This window comes from Gossypium arboreum, chromosome 12, assembly GCF_025698485.1.
Source record: "Gossypium arboreum isolate Shixiya-1 chromosome 12, ASM2569848v2, whole genome shotgun sequence".
NCBI classification, from domain to species: Eukaryota; Viridiplantae; Streptophyta; class Magnoliopsida; order Malvales; family Malvaceae; genus Gossypium; species Gossypium arboreum.
This window is the reverse complement of record NC_069081.1, coordinates 4,489,901-4,497,980: the sequence shown is the minus strand read 5'-3', so window position 1 is coordinate 4,497,980 and position 8,080 is coordinate 4,489,901. Positions and strand designations below refer to the sequence as shown.

Below are 8,080 nucleotides of genomic sequence, written 5' to 3'. Positions count from 1 at the left end.
AAATTGTCTATCAATGTGAAACTTGTAAATTTCTCTTTAATATTGGATTTTTTCCTGATGTGTTTCAGTATTGGTGTTTCAATATTTGAATAGATCTTCAAATTCTCTTTCCAACGATATAAAGTACACCCAAAATGGAGTCTTGGAGCTTAAGAAGCGATCGAAACACTAAAAAATGTTCCTCTAGAAGTTCTAAATGTGTCCAAATTACAAATTTTGAATCTTAAAGAATGAGACTGTCACTCGTCATCTTGGATCAACTTAGGCTTAATGTAATTAATCTCAAGTCCCATATATTGACATCTTCTTCCCAAATCTGTTTTTCCTTCATATTCCACATGGACTATTATATTGAAATTAAATACGTGAAAAACACTAAATACATTAAAACACACAATATTTACAATACTAACATAAAGAAGTCAAATCAACTAAAATTAAACTAAAATATATAAAAATAATCAAGAAACTAAGCAAATGTAAGATATAGCCCAAAATAATCATATGACGAGAACTCACCAGTGGACATATATAGTTATGGCTCAAATAATTTGTAATTAAGTTTTGACATTTCTCCTATTAATTATAACATTATTTAGTCATGAAGTCATTCCACTAAAGTATCATGACTGAGCTCTTCCTTATTATATACCATTACGAAAGCTACTCAATAAGTGTTTTCCATCCAATGACCTTATCATAAGTGTGTTTATAACACCCTGATTTGGCGATCCAGGTTGAATTGGGAAGACTACGCTAACAAAGGACGCTTAGGTTGCTTGACTTAGCCTAATGAAGGTTGCTGACTATATAGTAAAGTACTTCGTAGGACTTCGCCATTGTGGCAGGATATATTAGTAAGTAACGACAAGGTAGAGATTAGGGTGAGGACCTTATTAAGTGGATTTTTTTGCTAATGAGATCGCCACCCGTGTTTTTACATAGTGACTAGAGTGATTAAAATAGCTTGTAGAACAAATTTAATTTATTTAACATATTACGGGAGGCAATATGTCAGTAATTAGGACACTTAGAGGGCCTCATAGAATGTGATTAATTAGTGAAAGTGTGTGAAAGCTAGAAATGACTAGAGATAATCTTGATTAGGATTTTTCCATGAGTTAGCTATAAATAGGATAGAGTAGTAGTTGAGAGAAGATTTTTGAATCATCTTCTCCATTGGACCTTGTTATCATCGAAGAAACTAAGAGAGTTTTTCCTTACCAACGAAGATGTTAACTGTTAAAGCTTAAAAAAGTTTTTATGATAGCTGTCTACTAGTAAATTCTTAAACATTTTTTTAAGTTTTATTAGATAAGTGTTAACATAAGGAAGGTGGTAGTATATTTAGAATATTGGGTATGAAAGATATTTCTACCCAAAACTATTTTCATATTTATAAATTCTTACTATGTCATAGCCTTTTGGTAGTTTTCAATTATTAAAAGATTTGTATCATTGTTTAGTTAAAGATACAGAAGAAGGCCTTAGTACCAAAGACAAGGAACCAGTAGAGTAAATAAAGCTCTAAAGTGACGTTGTCCCTTGTCACAGGTGTTCATGTCTAGAGAAATATTCCCAAATTCAATTGCATGCATAGTCAAACCCGATAAAAGGACTTAAAGACCTGTTATATGTATAAAGTATGAGCACTCCTTCCTTGGTGCATAAGCTCGGTATCCATACTAGAGTGAGGAGGTATCGGTAGAATGATATGTAAATTTATATTGAAGATCCAAGATAAATTGTTCACCTCCGGTATGGCACATAGATGCAAACCGTGATTGGTGAAAACCTAACCTTGCAGGGGAGCACTTCTGTGTCCAAACAAAGAGGGGGTGGGAAGGATACGGAGAGAATGTTTGTGTATGGTTCAGCTGAGAAATTATGAAGATCCATGATATGATAGGTTCTTCGAGAACTGAGATAAGAAATTAGCATACGGAAGGGAGTACAAGAGAAAATGAAAAGGGTGCATAATTTGATCCACATTATATGAAAGGTATAAACAATAAACCCAATTATGACGGTTCATTGTCAGCCCGAGTTATTATTCCTTAATGTTTGCTATTATTCGTTAAGTTTAATCTTTCCAGTAACTCACTAAATTCTTATGAATTTTCCTGTCATTTCTCTTTCTTCCAAGTTCATAGATTAAGCGAAGTATCAAAGGGAATTCGCCAAATCTACGGCCATTTGTGAGCCTTTCTATTTTATGGGTAACATGTATTCATCGGGGGTTATTAGGACTTTTGTTAGATGTCATCCCTTGTCGAACTACTATTTTTTTTAAACTGATGTTTTACATTTATTTAAAGATAACTGTAGCCTTTATTAGCCTATTCCCACCCACGACCTATGAAAGTGTTTAAGGTAGCTGCTGCAGGCTATGTTTGAATATTTCAAATCTTTGTGCAAGGCGGAGTATCCATTTTAAAATGTGTTTATAAATAAAATAGGTTAGAATTTGCGAAATATTGCACCAAAAAAGTGGAACCCGCCAAATTGTCAGAGTATTTTATAGAGAAGTGTTGGAGTAGTCCAACAGGTCAACCTATAACGCTCTATACCTAGATTTGACGGTCGGGTCGGGCATAGGGGTTACAGTGTTACCCTCATAGGATATCATTAGTATCTTTAGGATAAATCTATTTTCTCAATTTGATCCTATTTTATCTGTTGATAATTATTATATCTTCCTTCAAGAAAAGTCTATTACTATCAAATAGTAATCAAATCATTTATCACAAAAAAAAAATTCGTGGCCGCATTTAGTTTTCATCTATAATGTAATGGTGATGAGAGGATATCATTTACTCTTTATTGGGATACGAATTCCACTATTGTGGGATGATGTTACATGTTACAAAAGTCATATCCCAACGTACCAACTTTTGGTTCCTTATCTATTTAAGCCAGACTTTCATTTACATCAAAGTATACGAGTCACGCATACGTAGTTCACCATCCACTTAAGATTAAGGCATGTCACACAATGAATGCCACAAGTGAATAAATCCATAAGTGAATATAGGATTTAATTCTATTTGGGTCTTGTCTGATGTCAGTCAGTCACATTTATGTCTCAATCTTTTGGGGATCATCTGTTTCGATACCCAAGACAAGATATCTCCCTAATTGGACTTAATAGATGTCATATTAGTCTTTCAATCGGTTTGCTCATTTTCGATTGGACTAAATACATGTTAGATTATCTACCAATATAAGTTGTCTTTTTGCATTACAATTCGACCACATAATACTGCTTATTATTAGTTAAACCTTAGATAATCACTGAGTCAAAATTTACTTTCATTTTGCTTTGCATACAAAAAACCATTGAGGACAATATACGAAGATATTAATGAAATTAATCGATATTTTATTAAACCAATTTGTTTGAAAAATATAAGTACATATAGACAAAATCATTACACTAACGGCACTTGATCCCAATAATAACTTCACTAAAAGCCAACTCCACTAGTTTCTAATTAATCAAACTCCTCACACCAAAATTCTTCTAAGAATTGTACAATAAAGAAAAATGAAAAATTTTGATATGTTACAATGTTAATGGGTTATCTTATACGAATGGGTTAGTGGACAAATAATGTTAGTCGATCTAGACAAAAGCGAGCAACAATATGGATTGGTGTTCACTTTTAGTGTTTCTAGTAATGCAGTAGAGTATAAAGCTCTAATAATAGAGTTAGAATTGGCCCAAAATTTAGGGGTAAAGAGTCTCCAAAAGTTAACCAATTTTCAACTAATAGTGAAGTATATTCAAGGAGAATACTAAGTTGGAGAACCTATCTTAGTCAAATATCAAAAGCTCGTCACAACTCAGATGTGAATATTTAATCAAACCTTGTGAACTTATAATATATGTGCATTCATACTAACCATACCTCTGAGTAAGTCATAGGTTTGCTGGAAAATTTGATAACAGTCAGCCTTCAGAAAATATTCAGATTGAATAAATTAAAGGCAAATTTGCTCTATATGCTTGCTTTTGTTGGAAAAGTATGAAAGAGATACAAAACAAACTTTTAATTTTTTTTATAAAAGCTAGAATCAACTTAATTAGTTGAGAATAATAAATCATTTGATAAAGGGCGATGTCCAAAAGGCCCAAGCAAAATCCGAGCTTGATTCAAGTTTAAGAAACAAACCAAAATTGATGGGTAGTTCTAGGCCAATCTTATGGTGACTTGGGAGAAAGCTTTCAATTTAAAACCTTAAATGAACAAAATATAGATGGAAAATTAGTCAATAATTTTCAAATGGAAAGAATAAAGAAAACAAAAAAAAAAATCAACTTTAAAGAGTTCTTCTGATTCGGGTAGGAGATGAAGTAAGTGGTTGTTGAATGTGATATTTAAGAAGGAGATGAACTTTGAAAGAATCCTTGCACGTTTGGGATTTCAAAGACTTTCTAGAAAAACAAGGAAATTGTATTAGCAATAAAGAATCGATAATCAAATAAAGAAAAGTGAAAAAAAGACAAGAGCTAGTCGGTTTAAAGCACATAGTTTGGTTCAAATGATGGAAGTGTGTTCAGTAAGTTTCTAACTTGAGAACAATGGTTTATTGCAACCAAAGAAATGAACTAATTAGTAATAAGACGAGAATGCCTTGAGACATAGGTTGCTAGGTCTTAAGACATCATACTTTAAAGCTAAAATAAGAAAATAAAGGCAACATGTCTTAAGACATGGCTTTATTGTCTCAAGACTTAACAACCTAATTTAACAATTCAAGTTTATATTCGAATTCAGACTCTTTGTTTGACTTCGTATGATCCCAGAGCATTATAAGTAGGTCCATTTAACATATTATATATGTAATATAGTTGCATAGCAGGAAATTCTATATTCTTGCCACATATGCTAGTTATAATTTGATGAATGTATGGATTTAGTCTGAGTTACTTTGACAACAGATGTAATGTCTTGCACTTGAATCCTGTAAGTAGGTCAGGTATGTAGTGTCACCCATTTTTCTAAACACTTCCCAATGCAAAACCTTTATGACACTTTTAATATCTACCATTATCATTTTTACCTTAAATCTTGCAATAGTTTTCATGACTATTAAAGGATCATTATTGTCTACATCAAGTACATAATTTTAATCTTTTTCATCAAAAGCTACTTGCTAACACTGTAATAGATAAGGTTTCTTAAGTTGAGAATTAATAGACATCACACACCTTAAGTATGTTTTTCTCTTGGAATTAGACTATGCCCAATCCTCATTAGTTCCTACTATTATCACCCCTCTAACCAATTACTTTCCATAAGCTCTCTCTTTTCTTTATTCATGGGAAATGGAAACTTCTTAGTTATCTCTGTGATGAGAGGACTATTCTACATGTTGTTTTAATTGTCACTTGAGCAATATTAACTCAATTGCATCTTTAGATAAACATAACCTTTGGTTTTGTGATTAGGTGGATTATAGAACTAGCATCTATGGTAAAATGCCTCTTATATTTATTTGGCTTCACAGGCGGAGGGGGTTCTAGAATTCCCTAGTTTTACATCTAACTAGGGATGTAAGTAGGTGAAGCATTAAGAAAGGTATATGTCTCAAAACTGTTATAAGGTGTTTTGTATACTTACCTATTGGTGTTGTCTATTATGCATGGAAAATGGTTGGCATGAGAGGGAGCTAGTGAGGCAAAAGAAATGTTGCACCCCATGTGTACTTCAAAGTTAGAAATTCTTCTCTAGTGATCATGCAAAGAGGTTGTCCTTAGTGTAGCCTATCAAATCTATGCTAGGAGGAGCTAACAAAGGGTTAAGATGCCACTATATTGGCCTCTTTTAGTTCTTTGATCTTTGCGTACTTGGATTACTCATGATCTACACCCACAACGAATATTTGTTTGGCTTGTTATCCATTAAGACATACTTGGATTGCTCATGATCTACACTTGTAACGAATGCTTGAATATCCCTCTCATCTGTTAACTTTTTTGTTTTTCGTTGTTGTTGTACTAAATCCATAAAACTTCTTGAATGGTTCACCTTCTTTCTACTTGTTAAAAAGTAAGTGTGCTAAGTTTTGTAGCAATGTCTTATTGGTAAGGAATCTACTTATGAACAAATTCACTAGCTTGTTAAATGAGTGAATGAAACCCTTTAAAAAAGGCTAGGTAACATGTCCTTGAGTCGTCTTTAAAAGTCATGTAGAAGGCTCTAGACTTTAGAGCATGTAAGGCACCCAGAATGTTCATCTAGCTATTATATTGAGCAAGGTGATCTTGGGGGTCCTTCTGACGGTTATATGTCTCTTTGCACAATTGTAAGGTTGAAGACATGTATTTTGGTGCTATTCTTAGGGCAAGGGTTTTTGGAGTAGTCTCATTCCATCTCTACCAACTTTGACTTATGGAAAGATTTCATTTATTTCCCTAAAGCTTACCTCTGTTCCTCAAAGAAAATAACTTGTAGCTAAGGGCCCAACATTTTTTGTTAGTGCTACAGGTGTACAACTAGGTTTCTTTGTCAATGAGGAAACAACTAGGCAATTTCTACATATTGTACCTTTGCGGGGCTTCTTAGCCAGGGATTTGGTTTGCTTATAACTCTTTGATAATTTTTTCATTATGCAAATTTGTTTCCTGTTGTTTCTAGTAAAGTTGTTGTCTCAAGAGTTTCTCTTCAAGGATTTCGTTATTTATTGCATTTTTTTTAAATTTTGTGAATTGGTATTGGGGTTCTGAGAGGTTTGTTCCCCAATGATCAAGTAAGGGCGGGCTTGGGGGTAGAAGCAGGTATGGTTGTCGGTTTGGGTAAGTGTCGTAATACATGGGTGGCTAGTGGTGTGAGTACATTGCATAATAAGGATAATGTAGGTTATTATGGTTGTTTGGGTTGCAATGGCAACTTGGATGAGCATAGGGTTGTGGTTGTTGATAAGAACATCGAGGTTGATCTTAGTTTACTTGAGCTTGAGGCTAAGGTTGTGGGTTCTACCTTTCATCTTCTTTTCTGTTGGCAAGGGTATTTGAGTTGGAAAAAGTCATATTGTCCATGTTCATTACACCAGTTGTTGATGGTAAAAATGTGAAAGAGGTTGGAAAGGCAGTTTGCTTGGTAGATCAAAAACCGCAACAAGTGTTTTGAGAGATGAAAAAGGTTAATTTTGCTAAGAAAGAAGAGGTTGGTGGTTAGAGTCGTGATGTCCTCTCTATTGACTTTAGAGAGGTATTTAAGAGAGACATTTGTCAGTTATGTGCCTCTCTATCACAAAAATCACATTGTGTAAGTTTCCTTGGTTAGTTTGACAATGCGGCTTGATATAACATAGTTGCAAGGGTATGAATAATTTAGTGACAGGGAGTTGGCGAGATAAACTTCACTTGGCATGGTTCTCAGTTGTTGGCGTGGAAAAGTGGGGTAGTTTCCCTAATGAAATATATCTAACAGATAGTTTATTTTCCAAAAAGAAATATTAGACGATATTTGATTTCCTGATTGTACAAATAACATTTAAATATAATAAATAAATACCCATGTCATAAAAATAATCAAACTCAAATATGAATAATGGATCATATACCGGGCTCGGCTGGATGAAGAGGTGAGCCGAAGCTATGCTGAACTGGAGATATTAAAAATATAATCATAACTAATGATAAAAAAAAGGGTTACATCTTACAATACATATAAAAAAAATGGAGCCAATTGATGGACAGCGGAAGATGCCACGCAACATATCCCATCACCAAGCAAATACAGATATGGCTAACCTTCGTCCACGTCATCCTACGACAAATCCGATCATTCTGTTTCTTAAAAACTGCTAAGTGCATGACAGAATTAAGTCATTCCCAACCCACCTTCTTCTTACATCCCGATCTATTCTCAAATAATAATATTTTTATTTTTATTAAATGAATAAAAATTAAAATAAAAATAGTAAAGTTCAGAAAAATTCAGAAAGATTAGTAAGTTAACGGGGAAACGAGAAATGTAAACAGAGTGAGTGAGCTAATTACCTAAAGTCAAAGGGAAATGGTTAGATTGAAAGCCGAATGGATGGTGGTGGCCTATGAGCCGGTGAGGGC

General features: G+C 33.7%; 1 long non-coding RNA gene across 1 annotated transcript; it reads right to left on the bottom strand.

Annotated features, from left to right (window-relative positions):
* Nucleotides 1-7,474: 7,474 nt before the first annotated feature.
* Nucleotides 7,475-8,080, bottom strand: LOC128285236 (uncharacterized). The gene is made up of 2 exons (XR_008275690.1): nucleotides 8,012-8,080; nucleotides 7,475-7,871 (listed from the first exon to the last, which is right to left on the bottom strand). It is a non-coding gene; the product is annotated as an uncharacterized LOC128285236 (long non-coding RNA).